Source organism: Chiloscyllium punctatum, chromosome 1, assembly GCF_047496795.1.
Source record: "Chiloscyllium punctatum isolate Juve2018m chromosome 1, sChiPun1.3, whole genome shotgun sequence".
Lineage (NCBI taxonomy): Eukaryota > Metazoa > Chordata > Chondrichthyes > Orectolobiformes > Hemiscylliidae > Chiloscyllium > Chiloscyllium punctatum.
In genome coordinates this window covers 83337972-83355970 of record NC_092739.1, presented here as the reverse complement: position 1 = coordinate 83355970, position 17999 = coordinate 83337972, and the positions used below count along the sequence as shown (strand labels likewise).

At 38.5% G+C, this 17999-nt stretch overlaps 1 protein-coding gene across 1 annotated transcript in view; it reads left to right on the top strand.

Annotated features, from left to right (window-relative positions):
- The window catches only part of LOC140476947 (zeta-sarcoglycan), a 956705-nt gene that overhangs the window by 404645 nt on the left and 534061 nt on the right, over nt 1–17999 (top strand). The gene's annotated exons all lie outside the window — the stretch shown is intronic.

Sequence of the window (17999 nt, the reverse complement as noted above, 5' to 3'; positions counted from 1 at the left end):
ATGCCAGGAACTGGGTAGCAGCCAGCCTAGCTGGTAGACAGGCAGTGAAAGTAGGATGCATGCTGCCATTCTGAGAGAATGAAAAAGGTATGCTGCTTGTGCTTCTCCAGGTCAATGACCTTTCTTTAAAACAGTTCAGGTACAAGGTCATTGACATGAAGCAATGGTCTAAAGCTTTGCAGAGTGTGGATAAGCAGCATAACTAAAATGATTAATGGATTCATGATCCAAAAGCTCCACAGGAATATCTGGCAGGAAGCATTTTAACCAAGAACGAGGCAGAGAATAGATCTGGACAGTGATAGGATTCCCATTTGTGGAAATCTCAAATTCAGTAGGATCATTTTCAATGAATGCTATGTGAAAACAGACCTCAATTTCATTGTAACAAGGGCTTTATCCCACAATATGGAAGTTATTAATCACTGGAGAGGTTGTGAATGCTTATAAAGGGTGCTTAAGATCCATAGAAGTGATAAGTTAATTCAATAGCCAGTCCTTTTTCAAAATCAAAAACATTTGGCCTATCCTGAGATAGATGAAACAATCAATTCTGGTTGTTTTGATAATTATTTTTTGACATAACCCTAAGTGATTGTGTTATAGAATTATTTATGCTTTTCACAACCTAACATTATTAAAGTGGGGTTGGGTGACTGAAAAATTGCAATTTGTTTGACAGCTCAAAGAGATTATTAAAGGATTTTGAAGAATTTCTGAAGAGTCATACCAGATGTGAAATATTAAGTCTGTTTCTCACTCCACAGGTTCTATTGGAATGAACGGATTTTTTCATCTTTCTCTGCATTTGTTAACAAAGGATTAGCTATTTTAATATAAATACATATTGTACGAAGTTTTAAATACTTGAGGGAATGTAAATGTATTAAATTGATTTTATTGATTTATTTTATAAATAATGAAGTCTAAAATAAATATTTAAATCTGTAATTAACTCAGTAGGTCTGGCAGCATCTGTGGGGGGAAAGCACGTTAAATGTTTTAGGTCCTGTGACCCTTCTTCAGAATGGAGCATTCTGGAAAAGGGTCGCTCGTCCTCAAGTGTTAGGTCTACTTTCTCTCCATAGATGTTGCAAGATCTGCAAAGTTTTTCAAGCAATTTCTGATTTCCAGCATCTGCAGTTTTTTTTTATTTTAATTAATCTCAGCATGGGTCAATTTTAACAATTCACTTGCATTGTTAAAATAGCGAAACATCTATCCAGATTTGTTAATGACACAAATACTGGTGGTATAGCAACTTGCACAGATAGGAGTGCAAATTTACAAAGGGATATTGATAGATTAATTGATTGGTAAATATTGTGGCAGATGGATTTCAATGCAGGCAGGTGTATTATCCTCCATTTGGCTCAAAAACAGACAAATCAGAATATTGTTAAAATAATAAACTAGAAATGGAGGGGATTAAAATAATTATTTTAACTAAAAGTCCTGGGCGGCATGGTGGCACAGTGGTTAGCACTGCTGCCTCACAGCGCCAGCGACCCGGGTTCAATTCCTGCCTCAGGCGACTCTCTGTGTGGAGTTTGCACATTCTCCCCGTGTCTGTGTGGGTTTCTTCCAGGTGCTCTGGTTTCCTCCCACAATCCCAAAAAATGTGCAGATTAGGTGAGTTGGCTATGCTAAATTGCCTGCGGTGTTAGATGTAGGGGAATGGGTGTGGGTGGCGGGTTGGTGTGGACATTTTGGACCGAAGGGCCTGTTTCCACACTGTAAGTAATCAAATGAAATATTGGCTTTTATAACTGAAGGACTTGAATTTAAAGGGGAATAGGTTTTGCTAAACAAAACCGTGATTAGGTTGCACATGGAATACTATGCAAAGTCTGGGGACTGAACTTTTGATAGGATATACCGTTCTTGGAGGTAGTGAAGCATAAAATCACCAGAACATTACCAAATTTAGATGATGAGGATTGATTACATAACACTAGCCTTGTATTCCTTCAGTTAGGACGTATAGAGAGAAAAGTCTAACACTTGTGGGAAAGTGCAAGACACTGTGATTCAATCTTTCAGTCAGAATAAAGCCATTTGGGAATAAGTTTAGTTGAAATGTGGAACTCTTTCCCACAGAAAAGGAATAGGCTTGTTTACTTAATTATTTTAAATCTGAAATAGATAGAATTTTGCAAACCAATTTTTAAGGTAAGTAAACCAAAGGAGTTCAATAGAGTTAAGATTCAACATGGCTGCAACAGTACTCAAGATCTGTATTACCAAGTGACTATAACTGCATTGAAATTGAAAATATATTGTCCTCTTTGTAATGGGTACCACTTTTTGCTCAATGGTCATTTCTGAGTGACAAAACTGAACACAAACACAACTCCAGTGATTTGATCTCAGCCACACCGCAGTACACTTCCAAAGGATTTTTTGAGTTATTGAAGGTCCTGAATTCAGATGTATATCCCCTCAGTTGCACATACAAGATACCTCATCAGTAATTAAAGAAGAACATTGAGTTCCATTGCTGTAGTTTTCAATAGTTATTCCTCAGTCAACACCACTAAAAGAACAGATAATTTAACCATAAACTTCATTGCGCAGTGGAATGTGCCTATGTATAAATTGGTTGTAGCTCTTCCAACCTTAAAGGGTGATTTCACTTTGCAAGTAATTTATTGATTTTAAAGTGCTACAAAACGTCCTTTGGGGTCACACAAATGCAAGCTCCCTATTACTGCAGCTACAGCAGTAGTTAATAATCATTTGTTGGAATGATTAAAAATGTATATCAATACATTTAAAATTGTAGTCAGTTCTTATGAAAGGTGTAGGACAATGTAGTCTTCAGTTGAAATGATTTAAGTTGGCTGAAATTTGGGTTTTTGTAGATTCGTATAGAATAGTATGTCTTTGAGATAATTTCCATACCCCTCTGGCTTTGAATTAAGCCCATTGCAGCATCTAAAATAGCTCGTAATTAAGCAAAACCTCAAAAATGAAGCTGATCCAAGAACATTTTTGGAATTTCTTTCAGGTTTGCTTGTGATGTAAAATTAAAATTATTGTTTGAGTTTGACAAATTAAAACAAAAACACATAATGCAGCCTATTAAGGTTTGCCCAATCAAAGTAATTGTAATGCACGGGCTACTTAAGAATGGAAAAGCACCTCAGGCAATGGTATTGATTCCGATATGAGTATTACAGTATGTCAAAATTCCTCACTAAAGGATTAATTAGCACATCAAAAATGTAAATGCACTGTGATAATAGGCAAACTAAAAATAATTTGGACAGTGAAGAAGGTTATCCAAGATTACAAAGAAGTCTTGATCAATTGGGTTAATGGGTTGAGGAGTGGCAGACAGAGTTTAATTTGGATAAATGTGTGATATTGCATGTTGGTAAAACAAACAAGGGCACAACTTATACAATTAATGGCAGGGCCCTGGGTAGAACAGAGAGATCTAGGTGTTCAGATAAATAATTCTTTGAAATTTGTGTCACAGGTAGAGAGGGTGGTTAAGAAGGTGTTTAACACAATTGCCTCCATTGCTCAGACCTTTGAGTATAGGAGTTGGGACATCATGTTAAAGTTGTGCAAGATGTTGCTGAGATCTCTTCAGGAATGCTGTGTGCAGTTCTGGTTGCCCTGCTAGAGGAAGGATATTATTAAATTGAAGAAGGTTCATAAAAGATTTACCAGGATGTTGGTGGGACTGGAGAGTTTGAGTTATAAGGAGAGGTTGGATAGGCTGGGGTTTTCTTCACTGGAGCAGAGGAGGTTGAGGGGTGACCTTCCAGAAGTCTATAAAATCATGCAGGGCAGAAAAGGTGAATAGTAAACTTATTTTCTCTAAGGTGGGGTAGCTCAAAACTAGGGATCATATATTTAAGGTGAGAGGAGAAAGATTTAGAAAGGACACGAGGGGCAACTTTTTTTTACACGGAGAGTGGTTAGTGTGTGGGACGTACTATCAGAGGAAATGTTGGATGCATGTAAAATTACAACATTTAAAGGATAAGTACATGAATGTGAAAGGTTTAGGGGGATATGGATCAAATGCAGGCAAATGGGACTAGTTTAGTTTAGGAGCATGATCGGTGTAGACAAGTTGGACTGAAGAGTATGTTTCCTTGCTGTATAACTCTAACTTGAGAACTCAATAGCAAAGATGTTTTATAACGAATACACAGTGTATGAAACATTTTCAAAATACACATGTAGTTCTAAGTGAAGACCAGTAATGTGATAAATTGAAAGAGAAACAACTAAAGAGATAAAAGATATGTCACAGTGAGTAACAGAATGAAACTAGTAAGGAACAGGGAAGAAGGCATTCAGCAGAACACATATTTCAGCCACACTTTGTTAACTCAGTGTTATTACAAGTTTTGTCCTCAACGATGTTAGTGTTCAGCACGTGAAGCATGTGCAATATCTTCAGCTTAACGTGCTTAAAGTATGATCAGTCTTGATCTTTTGGGGATCTGGGATGAAGGGAACCTATCTTCAGCTAATTTGATTCACTCCACATTATATCAAGCAGTGGTTGAGCACACTGGACATAGCAAAGGCGATTGGCCCTGACAATGTCCTGGCTGTAGTGCTGAAGACATATGCTCTACAGTGAGCTTTGCCACTAGTCATGCAGCTACTGAACATTGGAATTCACCTCAGAAATTAGAGAGTAGCCTATGTATATTCTGTCACAAAATGCAGGAGAAAGCCTATCCAGCAAATTAATGCCCCATCAATTCCATCCACCCACTCCCAGTTATCAGCAAAGTGATGGATGGTGTCATGACAGAGCTTTCATACTGCAGTTACATTGTAATCAGCTATTGATTGGCACAAGCACTTTGGTTTTCCACAGTGTCATAGAAGGTTTTATTCAATGCAGGTGTGTTTTTTCACTACTTCTTATTGCAATTACCTGCATTTGCAACTGCAAGGTGTATTGCAGCAACTGTGCATGGCTTCTTTAACAGCACTTCCTAAATCCATAACCTCTACCAACTAGAAGAGCAAAGACAGCAGCCAGAAAGGAACAACACCTGCAAGTGCCCCTCCAATTCACAAAAAAAAATCCTGACTTTGAAGTATATCATTATTCATCCATCCCACACTGAGTCAAAATCTTGAAAACCTCTTCCTAGCAGCCTTGTGGGATTGATGTTATCAGATGGATGCAATGATTCATGGGGTTCCTCTGAGGAACAATTTGCAATGAACTCTAGCCTTTTCAGTAATGCCCACTTTGCATTAATAAAACAATAATCATAAAAAAAAACATACGATTTTAAAATAGGTAGAAGTACACAGAGACCTGGTTATGTATGAACAGTTTAGATTAGGTTCCCTATAGTGTAGAAAGAGGTCCTTCAGTACAACAAGTCTACACCGTTAGTGCTCCAAAGACTCATCCACCCAGACCCATTTCCCTCTGACTAACGCACCTAACACTGGAGGCAATTTAACACAGCTAATTAACCTGACCTTCACATCTTTGGATTGTGGGAGGAAACCCACGCAGACAAAGGGAGAATGTGCAAACTGCATACAAATAGTCACCAAAGGCTGGAATCGAACTCAGGTCTCTGGTGCTGTGAGGCAGCAGTGGTAACCATCAAGCCACCATGCCATTCCAGCAGTTTTATTGGTGTTAGAGCATATTGAGGAGACTTTTCAAAAAAAAAGAAGAAATTCTTAGATTTATAACTAGAACTGGAGAGCAAAACCAAGGAGGTCTTTATTTTTTTCAGAAATCCATGTAAAGGTTCCAGCTGGAGAACCTAGTTCAAAATCTGGATAGTACTGTTTTCAGAAACATACGCAGGCCTTGAAGAGGGTCCAGAGGTGATTTACAAGAATTGCAATGAGGTTGAAAGACTTCAGCTATGTGCTGAGAAGAAAGATGCATTATTTACTCTCCATAGAAAATTCAGGAATGAGCAAGATGGTGATTTTTTTTACATCAAATACGATTTTCCATTATCATGAATCCTACGAGCAAAAAAGGATTAACCAACAGGCATTTCAAGTTCTGTAATCAGTTGAGTGGCACGGTGGCTCAGTGAGTAGCACGGCTGCCTCACAGTGCCAGGGACCTGGATTCAATTCTGCCCTCTGTGTGCAGTTTGCATCTTCTCCCCATGTCTGCGTGGGTTTCCTCTGGGTGCTCCAGTTTCCTCCCACAGTCTAGGTTAGGTGGATTGGCCATGGGAAGTGCAGGGTTAAGGGGCTGGGGTAGAGGAGCAGATCTGGATGAGATGCTCTTTGGAGGGTCAGTGAGGACTCAATCGGCTGAATAACTTGCTTCCAGACTGTAGGGATACTATGAAATTCCCTAACTTATTGATAACCAACATATCAAGATAAAATACCTTGGGATGATAAAAATCTGAAATAAAAACACAATGTTCTGGAGAAACTCAGCAGGTCCAGTAGCTTCTGTGGAGAGACAGAGTTAATGGTTGTAGTTCAATATGACTCTTCTGAAAATTTCTCATCACCAGACCTGCTGAATTTCCTTAAATTTTCAGTTGATACATATATCTGGGGATTCATCTTAAAAATAATCTTCAATGGAGATTCTAAATACAGCAGATAACATTCAGAGCAAACAGAGATCTTGGATTCAGGGAAGAATCATGAGCATTACAATGAAAATATCAGAGTTATAGCTGACCAAACATTTGCCCACCAGTTCAGGAGTATGCAAGTTGTGTATGGGATATTTTATGTGGCAAGAGATTTAAAGAGATTGAAGCAATCCAAATATGTGTTGCCCAAAGCTTTGTGCATGGGAGGTCATGTCTCACTAACTTAATTGAGTTTTTTGAAGAAGTAACAAAGAGGTTTGGTGAGGACAGAATGGTGGCTATACAGAACATTGATAGACGTGATCTATATGGACTTCAGGAAGGCATTCGAAAAGCTTTTTCATGGTAAACTGGTTAACAAGGTTAGATCACATGGAATATAGGGAGAACAACCATTTGTATACAGAACTGGCTCAAAAGGTAGAAAATAGAGGGTGGTGGTGGAGGGTTGTTTCTCAGACTGAAGACCCGTGACCAGTGGTGTATCATAAGGATTGGTGCTGGGTCTACTGCTTTTCATCATTTATAAGTAATTTGGATGTAAACATAGGAGGTATGGCTCGTAAGTTTGCAGATGACATCAACATTGGAGGTGTAGTGAACAGCGAAGATGGTTATGTCAGAGTACAACAGGGTCTGGATCAGATGGGCCAATGGGCTGAGGAGCGGCTGAGGAGTTTTGTTTAGATAAATGTGAGGTTCTGCATTTTGGAAAGGCAAATCAGGGCAGGACTTATACACTTAATGGTAAAGTCCTGGTGAGTGTTGCTAAACAAAGAGACCTTGAAGTGCTGGTTCATAGTTGGGAAGTCATGTTGTGGCTGTACAGGACATTGGTTAGGCTACTTTTAGAATACTACATTCAAATCTGGTCTTCCTGCTATAAGAAGGATGTTGTGAAACTTGAAAGGGTTCAGAAATTATTTGCAAGGATATTGCCAGGGTTGGAGTGTTTAAGCTATAGAGAGAGGATGAATAGGCTGGGGCTGTTTTCCCTTGAGCGTCGATGGCTGAGGGGTGACCTTATAGAGGATTATAAAAATCATGAGGGGCATGGATAGTGTAAATAGACAAGGTATTTTCCCTGGGGCAGGGGAGTCTAAAACTTGAGGGCATAGGTTTAGGGTGAGAGGGGACAGATTTAAAAGGGACCTAAGAGGCAACTTTTTCATGCAGAGGGTGGTGCATGTATGGAATGAGCTGCCAGAGGAAATGTTGGAGGCTGGTACAATTACATTATTTAAAAGGAATCTGGAATGGTATGTGAATAAGAAGGGTTTAGAGGGATATGGGCCAAATGCTGGCAAGTGGGATCAGACTTATTTCAGATATCTGGTCAGCATGGACAAGTTGAACCAAAGGATCTGTTTCCATGTTGTCCCTCTCTATGACTCTACTGACTTCAATTCAACATGAGTCAGTCTGGGAGATAAATCAGTGGTCACATCCCTGACCAAAGATTTGGAATGAGAATCAGTACAGCAAAAGAGTGAAAAAAGTAGGTCACATTCCAAACATATAAAATGGATAGGTAACATTGTGCAGAAATAAATACTGGGTGTCCTTGGCAATGGCAAAACATCAGGGTCGCCATCCAGACAAAATACAAAGACTGTTTGTATCTAAGACAATACAGCAGTCTTTTTGTCCAAGGTCAAGCCTACTAAGGAAGCAATTACAGTTCCATCATTTTAAATCTTCAAAAACCATCTTTAGATTTTTTTAAATTTAAAATTTTTGAATGTCAGGACTTCCATTTGAATAGGGCGATGCTTAGTTTAGGTCATGCTAACAGTATAAAGTCACATTTCTGAAGAGGGTCCTGTTCATATTATGTTGGCTTCACCTGTTCTATTGATGTGTTTCAATCAAAGGGTGAAGACAGAAAATTTGACTGTCCAATTTGGAGACAGCAGATGTATCTGCAGCAGCTTCCTATTTATAATGCTTGACGAAATGTAGTTGTACATATGTGATTGTACATTGAACCTCCTTGTTTTCTAAGAATGGAACAGGTAGTTCTTCTATAATGTGATGTTATGCTCTTGTGCAGCCCCGCACTATGGAGAATTGTACTTTAGAAATGGTACTTAAGATGTTGGCGATGTAATCGTGTTACAGCAAACACATGTTTTACAATTTTGCACTTTTGAAACAACTTCCCCAATTCGTCAATCGCATTACAGCAAATTTGCATTAATGACACACATGTTATAGCAGAACAACCTGTACATCTTCTGGATCTACTCTACAGTGATGTATCCTTTACCACTAATCACTGGATAGGCCCAAGACAGTCAAAGGAAAAAAGAAGGATTAGTGACAGTGGACTAGTTGAACAACATTTATCCAATATCACATGTGTAAAGGTGCTAAGTACCACAACGTACCAAGCATTGTCACCTGGAAAAGATCACATTGTTAACACAACCAAAATAGAAGCAGAAGCAGTTTGATTTGATCTTGTGAACGCTGAGTAGGTTAAGGGGTGTTCAAAACGATCATGCATTTTGTTAGATTTACGAAAGAGAAACTGTTTTTAGTAACGTAAGTCTGGGTGACCATGAACACTGATTTAAAGTAATCAGTAAAAGAAGCAGAGGTGAGATAAGGAGTGATTTTATTTTTATGGAGCAGTTATGATTTAGAATGCACTGTCAGAATGGATGGCAAAGCAGATTTAATGATCGCTTTCAGATGGAAATTGGATAAACACCTGAAAGGACAAGATTGCCAGGGATATGAGGAAAGGAAAGTTGATTGGAACTAATTGGATACTCTTTCAAAAAGCTGCCAAGTCACAGTGGGTTGAGTGACCTCCTGTGTTATATGGCTCTATCATTTGATCGATTATAATGCTATTCCATTTACTATGATTTTAGAAATTTCATATAATTTTAATTTTCTCTGAAGCTTTAATATTCTTGTGCATTGAGAGAAGTGTCAAATCCATTTGTGCATCATCTATGCTTAAACATACAATCAAATGTTCAAATGCTGTTCTCGCAGAAGATTCTTTTAGTCAGTCAGCCAAATTGGCAATAGCTGTTCAATGCAGCAAGCAATGGTTGTTTAAATCTATAACATTTATATTTTATACACATATGGCTACAGCAATTTTAATGAAAGTGAATTGTTTAATTTATTCAGAAACTGCCCTTCCTGTATGAGTATTGAGTACCCACTATATTTTTTCTCTATATGTGCAATTCTATAATTGTCCAAAAACAAGAATGTTCGAAAATATGAATCATAGTTGCGAGCATCACTATTAGGCATGACGCTATTTTCATAATATATACTGTTTTGAAATCAATATGGGCTGTCATTCCATTTTTCCTCATGAGCACAGGAGAGTTAAAGTTAATTGTAATACACCTATCATCTAAGGTCAGCTTAATATGGTCCACAAATTGTACAGAGACTTTTCTTTTTCTTGTTTGGTCAGCTGCCCATTTTAATAGGTAAAAACAATGACTGCAGATGCTGGTCACCAGATTCTGGATTAGTGGTGCTGGAAGAGTACAGCAGTTCAGGCAGCATCCGAGGAGCAGTAAAATTGAGGTTTCGGGCAAAAGCCCTTCATCAGGAGTAAAAGGTGAACAGCATGACTTCCAACTTTGAACTGCACACATGACCAAATTAGTAGAATTCCTTTGTAACTTTGTCCTCTGGTGAGCTGATGTCCAGCCTATTCTTTCCCAATGCCCTAGCTTCAGCTTACTCGTGTCCAATGACTCAGCATATGCCAATCCTGGCTAAATGTTACTTATCACTAAAATAAGAGCAGTGCCAGGATCTGAGCTAATGATTGTTACTGTATGGTCAAGTGCCAGTTATCTCTTGGTCAGATGACAGTTCTTGCTCACATTCTTCATGAGAGTGCAAGCAGCTGCACAGACAGTTCCGGTAATGGTGGTGGTTCAATGATATTTGATGGAAAAATGTGAAAGGGGAGGTTGAGGTGAGGGAAGAAGGTGCATAAAAGCAGAATTGCATGGTCACACTACCTGCAGCTTCAAGCCAGAAGGGGAATTTGCTAAAAAGTAGAAGTTGGGAATATATTGGACAAGTTTCATGCTGGCGGCAGGAGGACACTTTGAAATCTGGTGATACTGTTACTCTCCTGACCTCCAGAAGTGCTGACGGAATGAAGTTCCAAACTGAAAGATATCGGTGTTAGGCCACAGAAAAACACAATTGGTATTCTGGGTGCCTTGGTTTAACACCAATGGTCGTAGGATGGAGGTTTTAAGTGGCTTGTGAAGACCTCAGTTGGCCTACAAGCAGGAAAGCCATTTAAGCCATCCTGCCCAGAACGTTCATGGGAAGGAGTTTGCATGATTTCTGCCCACATCTCTGACTTAATTACATGGACCACTGTAACTGGTGCTCAATAAGTTGCAGAGGATCTCTGAACTTGCATTGTGTGGAGTGGGGACATACATGAATTTATATTTATTATCATCCTAATTAGTTTTGATGCATTGGCCTCAGCTGCTGCCGGTCCCATTATTCATAGTGCCATGCCCTCTCAAGAGACCATAAGATGTAGGCATGTTTGTTTTCTGTTTCTTCCTGCTCTAATATACAAACATCTACAAAAGAGAGGGAAGAAAGTCAGGAAGTAGTTTGCAAAGTGCCCACTGCAAATGAATAGCTGACATACGTGTGTAAATTAGCTGTTGGATTTGCCTATGTTTCTAAAATACTTATTTGGCAAAAAACACTTGTCAACATATGGATGTTGTGCAAGCTACTTACATACATGCAAGTCTTTTTGTGCTTTCTTTGAGATAGTGTATTGGTTCTACTCCCCTCCTCTTTCTTTCATGCCCTGTAAAATGTTTCCCCTCAGATATTTTTCCCAAAGTACTCGAAAGCTATTTGATAATGGTTTTAGATTCCATACAGTGTGGAAACAGGCCCTTCAGGCCAACAAGTCCACACTGACTTTCAAAGAGCAATCCATCCAGATCCATTTCCCTTTGACTAATGCACCTAACATTATGGGCAACTTAACGTGGCCAATTCACCTGAACTGCATAATCTTTAGATTGTGGAAGCAAACTGGAGCACCCAGAGGAAACCCATACAGACACAGGGAGAATGTACAAACTCCACACAGACAGTTGCCCCAGGCTGGAATTGAACCTGGGACCTTGGTGTTGTGAGGCAGCAGTATAACCACTGAGCCACTGTGCCACCTTCATACAACTGTTTCATAGCCCAATGTATTGAAAGTTTAATATGGTGCATAGTCAAAATGGCAATTGCACCATTTCTGTCTGGTCCTCCAAGTAGAACTAAGAATGAAGGCTATTGTATCTCAAAAGCTAAGTATTGTTGAAATGAACAATAATGACATTTCATTCCTCCCTCTACTCTAATGTGGATGTGAAAGGTACAGGTGGATTAAAAATTAGAAATCAGACTGCCTACCACATATTTGTATGATGCTATTTAGTGCAGCTGGTTGGTACTTGAATGACAGGACAGCTAATAATATTATTTAAACCAGATTCCCACTGCTGTTGACAGCCTTTAGTGTTAGCTGGCCTGCTTTTTCTGTGTCCGTGAAATCTGGCAACAAAATGGAGATGGATGGAGCTGGATCAACAACTATGTGTTCATGATCCTTCACATTGTGCCCATAATATTTACTAACCACATCGGTGCTCCTCACATCTCTCAATACTCTATTGCCTACAACACAGTTTAAAACCTCTTCAGTCTATCCAGTTAATGCCAGTCAAAAACAACTACCTAACTATTCTAATCCCATTTTATATCACTTGGCCCATAGCCTTGTATGCTTTGGCATTGCAAACATAAATCTGAATACTTTTTATGTTACAACAGTTTCTGCTATCCTTACAGGCAGTAAGTTTTGGATTCCCACCATCTTCTGGATGAAAAAGACAGTTCTCACTTTCCATCTAGACCTCATTAAATCTATGCCCCGGCATTTGATCCCTCTACCAAGAAGCAACGTTTCTTCCTATCTAGTCTGTCTATGTCTCTCATAATTTTGTACATTGCAATCATGTCCCCTCTCAATCTCCTCTGCTTCAGAGAAAACAATCCCCGATTTATCCAATCTCTCTTCATAACTGAAACTGTCTGTGCTGGGAAATCTGCTCTAAACCCTCTCCATTGCAATCACATCCCTTCAATAATATGGAGTCCAGTGGTCTTTGTCAGCTTCTCTATATGCTGTTTGAATTTGTCAATTGCCAGAGGCCAAGCTCAATGGTTTGCAGAGGAAGCAGAATTTTAAAAAATAATAGAGATTTGACCATTGTTTGCAGATTGTCTTATGCACATGTCCCTCTGCTTCCTCCCTGATTGACTTGTAAATATTGGGAGAAAGTGAGGACTGCAGATGCTGGAGATCAGAGCTGAAAAATGTGTAGCTGGAAAAGCACAGCAGGTCAGGCAGCATCCAAGGAGCAGGAGAATCGATGTCCTGGTGCTTGGATACTGCTTGTAAATATTGGGGACATGTTCATTTTGTTTCTCCTCATAATTTCAGTTCTGTACCTCTCATTAGTGCTTTAAAAAAGAACAAGTTAGAACAGGCAAGTTACTTAGAAAGGTAGCAAGCTTAATTCCATTTGTATTGTGAGAGATTTAATTAAGATGAAATGCCATGTCAGAGTAAACTCCAAAGGGGAGTGGAGAATCCATACAGGTTTCTGTAGGCTATAGTTAGCTGGCCCAAATTGATGATAGATTGATAGCAACAGAGTGGAAGAGTCTAGTATCGTCCTTGTTTACAGTAGGGGCGTTGCAGAATGAATGTGGATATTTTCCAGAGTGCATCAATCAATGTTGACCTCTTGATGCAGTCATAGAAATCGAAGAATTAGAAGAAATTCATTACACCAAGACACGGGTAGGATGTAATGCAAATTAACCCGACCGAATTGATGGATAATGAAAAAATGATTACCATAGTTTTCAATCAAAGCAACTTGTGCTCAATAATTTGAATACATAATTCACAGTAAATAAGTGAATGAGTTGTGCCTTAGAACAATTATAGGATGCAGCCTCATTCCGTGTGTTTTTTTTCTCTCCAGATGGTACTCAATTTATTCGGAAACTTCCTCAAATTGTGAGCTGTGTGTAGTTGTTATTACCTTTTTGCCCCTTCAGTTAATCAAAAATAAGTGCTCTTTAAGGAAGGGTGAGGCTGCACTCTGATCAGTTAATAATTTTGCATGCAAAATTAAGTTTAATGTCATACCTTTATTTTTAAGGATTTTGCCTTACTACTTCAGGCTATCAGAAAACCATTAGAAAACGACAGATGGATTTTTCTCTTTAATTATGTTGATATAATGGAAATTGGCTGCTGAGATCCAGAGTATTGATGGCGAATACACAATTTTAATGCCATAAATCAGAGTATATGTGCTTGTAAATATTCCCTGCTTAACAATTTTTACCTCAACATAATTGCAAATTTCCATAGGGTAAATAGCTCACACTTATTATCAGTCTGTTAGGTTAGCTTATGAATCACGTAGACTGGATAGAATTGAATTATGCAAATAACAAGAGCTATTATTGCTTTCTGTCACTTCTCCACAGACAAATTTCACTGTCTAACAGATGAAAGTAATGTGTCTATTCTTTTCATAAACTGACTTTTTGAGAAAAAGATTCATCTTAATTCTCAATGAAGTACATATTATTTGCATGTGCTTAAAGAGAGGGCTCATTTAGGAACATGTGCTCATCTTAAAACATTGGCTGTTGATGTAAACCCGAATTAACAGATGCATCAGCTCAGCGTCACATTAAGGTGAGAAAAGTTTCAGTATCATCAATCTAATACATGATTCCTTTTTAAGGTACAATAAGCCAGTAAAGGTCAGAATATTTCAGACGGTGTGCTGTAATTGTTAAGAATTAATGACCACCAGTGATAATGAGATTGAGGTACAGTTTTCTGCCTCTTTCAACACTTGACAGATATAAATCAGGAAGCTCAAGGCAAACCCAGTTGCAGAACAAAGGTTAATTTTCATTTCTTTTCTTAATACAGTTACATTCAATGGATTATCAGTGTGGCTGTTATTAAGTAGCGCAACAAAGATTTTAAGGGAGTAATTGGACATTTTTGCTCATTTCTTCCAGGTGGAAAATAAAAGCATAGAGATACAATTTACGCAATAGGTTTTCCACCCAGGGCCAACATCAAAAACTTGCCTGATGCCATAAATGTCTTCAAAATCAAAATAGTGCCGATACTGAAAAAAGAATATTGAATGCAGTTCAAAATAAAAATGGAAAATTTTGGAAACACTCAGCATGTTAGGTAGGATCTGTAGTGAGAAACGTACTATAAAATGTTTCAAGTCGATGACCATCAGAGAGGTCACTGAGCTGAAATGTTGGTTTGGATTTTCACAAAGTCTTGGTAGTCCTACAGCACAGCTAAAATGGTGGACAGATATCAGATCTGGAAGGTCCACATGCATATCAGGGAAAAAATCACTTTTTGAGGGGACAAAGTGTGTGGAAGTGGGGATGTGAAGTGACTTTTACAGGTCAAAACCTAAAGTCAACAAGGCTACTTGTACTTATTGCTAGGTTCGAATGGACCAAATTTTTCCGAGATCATGGGCCTTCTTCTCCAGTACATGATTTATAAATCAATAAAGATTTGTAATGCCCTCTCATAAATGGTATACAAGGTCAGTAGAACTATCAATTTATTTAAATAGCCAATGTGTTAAACTTAAAAAAAAAATCCTGCCTGCTTCTGTGAAAGTTGAAAACATATTTTTTGTTTATCTTTTCATAGGATGTGACATTGTTTGCAAGGCCCAAATTTGTTGTCCATCCCTAGAAGCCCGTGAACTAAGTAGGTTGCCAGGTACTTATGAGGGCATTTAAAAATTACACATATTTCTGAGAGTCTGGAGCCATATATCATCCAGACCAAGTAAGAATGGCAAATTATTTTCCCCAAACATCAATTGTCAACTGGATGGATTTTTGAATTTTTATTTTTGCAAAATTTGATAATAGTTTCAAGTTCACTACAAGACTTGATTTTATTGATTGAGTTTAAAGTCAATTTACAATCCAAACTTAAAATTTAAACGTGTGTATCCAAAGCATTAACCTGAGTCTCTAAACAACTTGATCAGCGACATTGCCACTTTGTCACTAACTTCTTGTTGTAGTTATGACATAACCATAAGTGCTGTCATGGTAGCGTTATTAATATTTAAATGTTTTTCAAAGCCGACCTTTATTACAGTGAAGGGTTATATACTCAATTTGATTAACAGCAAAACAAGGTCATTAAAGGACTCAGTATTTTTGATGTGTTGTTGTGGATACTTGTTTTTGTTTTATAAGGAATTAGCTACTAAAGGGTTTTTAAATACATTGACTGGAATGTTATGATTGTTTTTAAGGTAATGAAGTCTATAATAAATACTGAGAATGTTAATTTGATTAATCTCAACATGGCTCCTGAGTTCTGACCATGGTGCATATTCATAAATTTATACTGGGATTATAAAAAGCTAGTGGGAATACCTGACGGTGGTGATGGGGAAGGAATTGTCACTGATTTGGCAGAGGGACTATAAGTGCCCATGTACATGACAGAATCAAGGGTTGGTCTGACGAGTTGACATGAATGGACATGGGGAATGGGTGAGAGTGGTGACAGAATATGAAGGGAAGGGCGAGAGCACATATCACATAAGGAAGCAACTGAGATAAATTCTTGGACAAATGAGGCAACCCATGTTGACACTTGGAATCCCTCCATGCTGTGTCTGCTGATCCATCCCATAACCACCCCACAAATACACCCTCCCCTGCCAAACACAAAATGAAGGTTCAAAAATGCTGTTAACTTTTTTTCTCTCTGCCCTGATGCTACTTGATCTGTTGAGTATTTTTTCAGTTCTTTTTATTTTTATGCTGAATTTGTGTTGTGTGATTGTAGAGGCAGCTGTCTCAGGCAAGCATTCAGCCTCTTGAATATGCTAATTTGCAAACCCATTCCCAAATTTTTCAACAGCTAAGTCGAATTTATATCAGGCTATTAAAAATCTTAAAGTGTTGGATTTGTGGATGTATATTTATGTCTATTGCATATAATACATAATACATAATGATTGAAAATTCTGGTTTATTATAAGAATCCAAATTGAAATTTGATGGAATAATCAATAACATTTAACAACTAAGGCATAATATTTCGGAAAATTTGAGGTAGTTCACAAATTCTGTGTCACTTGAACATGTGTCTTAATGCAGGCTGTTATGCAGCAGTGCCCCTCTAGCGGTGTTAGAAATACAATAAATGCACTTAAGGATGTGTTCCTCAACTTAAGGTGAATTGTAAAGGATTTGAAATTGCATCACTTAAAGCCAATAGTAAAATGCGTACACTAAAAATAGAGAAGAGAAGAGATTTTTGACACATGCATTAGATTGTGCATGATAAAATGCTGTAGACTTATAAAAACAGTACAAAAACAGATCATTTGGTCCATTGTTTTGTTAATTTTATTCTCTGCACATCCTATCTGGACAGAACATACTGTCTAGCTCTCTTCTCCTGCTTAACATTCCTATTTTACAAACAGCCTTAAATCATGCATTGTATATAATTGGCAATCAATTGATCTTTATACTCACAGCGAAACTGAAAACGCAACCCAGAAGACTGTTCATAATTGTTATTCTGTGGGCAGAAAACAGATACGGGGAATATTTTTGGGGTTAGCAATTAGCAGCCTTCATTTTCATGTGGATGCCTTTCCTTAACTGGCCTGGAGACAGACTTGACAGTCTTGAGGATGGTAGGCAAGGATCTTGAGGCTGACTGAAAAGTCTATGTCAGCCCTATGTACCACATGCAGACAAGTAACCCTGTCCCACCCACAGCCCTGCTTTAACAAAAAGGTGGTGTAGCAAAGGCTGGAGTCTGGGAACCAGCACCCCAGTCTGCATGGCTACCTTTATCTCTTGACTGTCTCTATTCCTGGCCCTAATTTCAGCTCAAAATCCTGTACTTTGTTTCAACAGTCATCTTTTTTGAATTCATCCACAGGATGAATTTGTGGCGGCACGGTGGCACTGCTGCCTCACAGTGCCAGAGACCCGGGTTCAATTCCCGCCTCAGGTGACTGACTGTGTGGAGTTTGCACATTCTCCCTGTGTCTGCGTGGGTTTCCTCCGGGTGCTCTGGTTTCCTCCCACAGTCCAAAGATGTGCAGGTCAGGTGAATTGGCCATGCTAAATTGCCCCGTAGTGTTAGGTAAAAGGGGTAAATGTAGGTGATTGGGTGGGTTGCTCTTCGGTGGGTCGGTGTGGACTTGTTGGGCCAAGGAACCTGTTTCCACACTGTAAGTAATCTAATAAAAGTAAGTAATC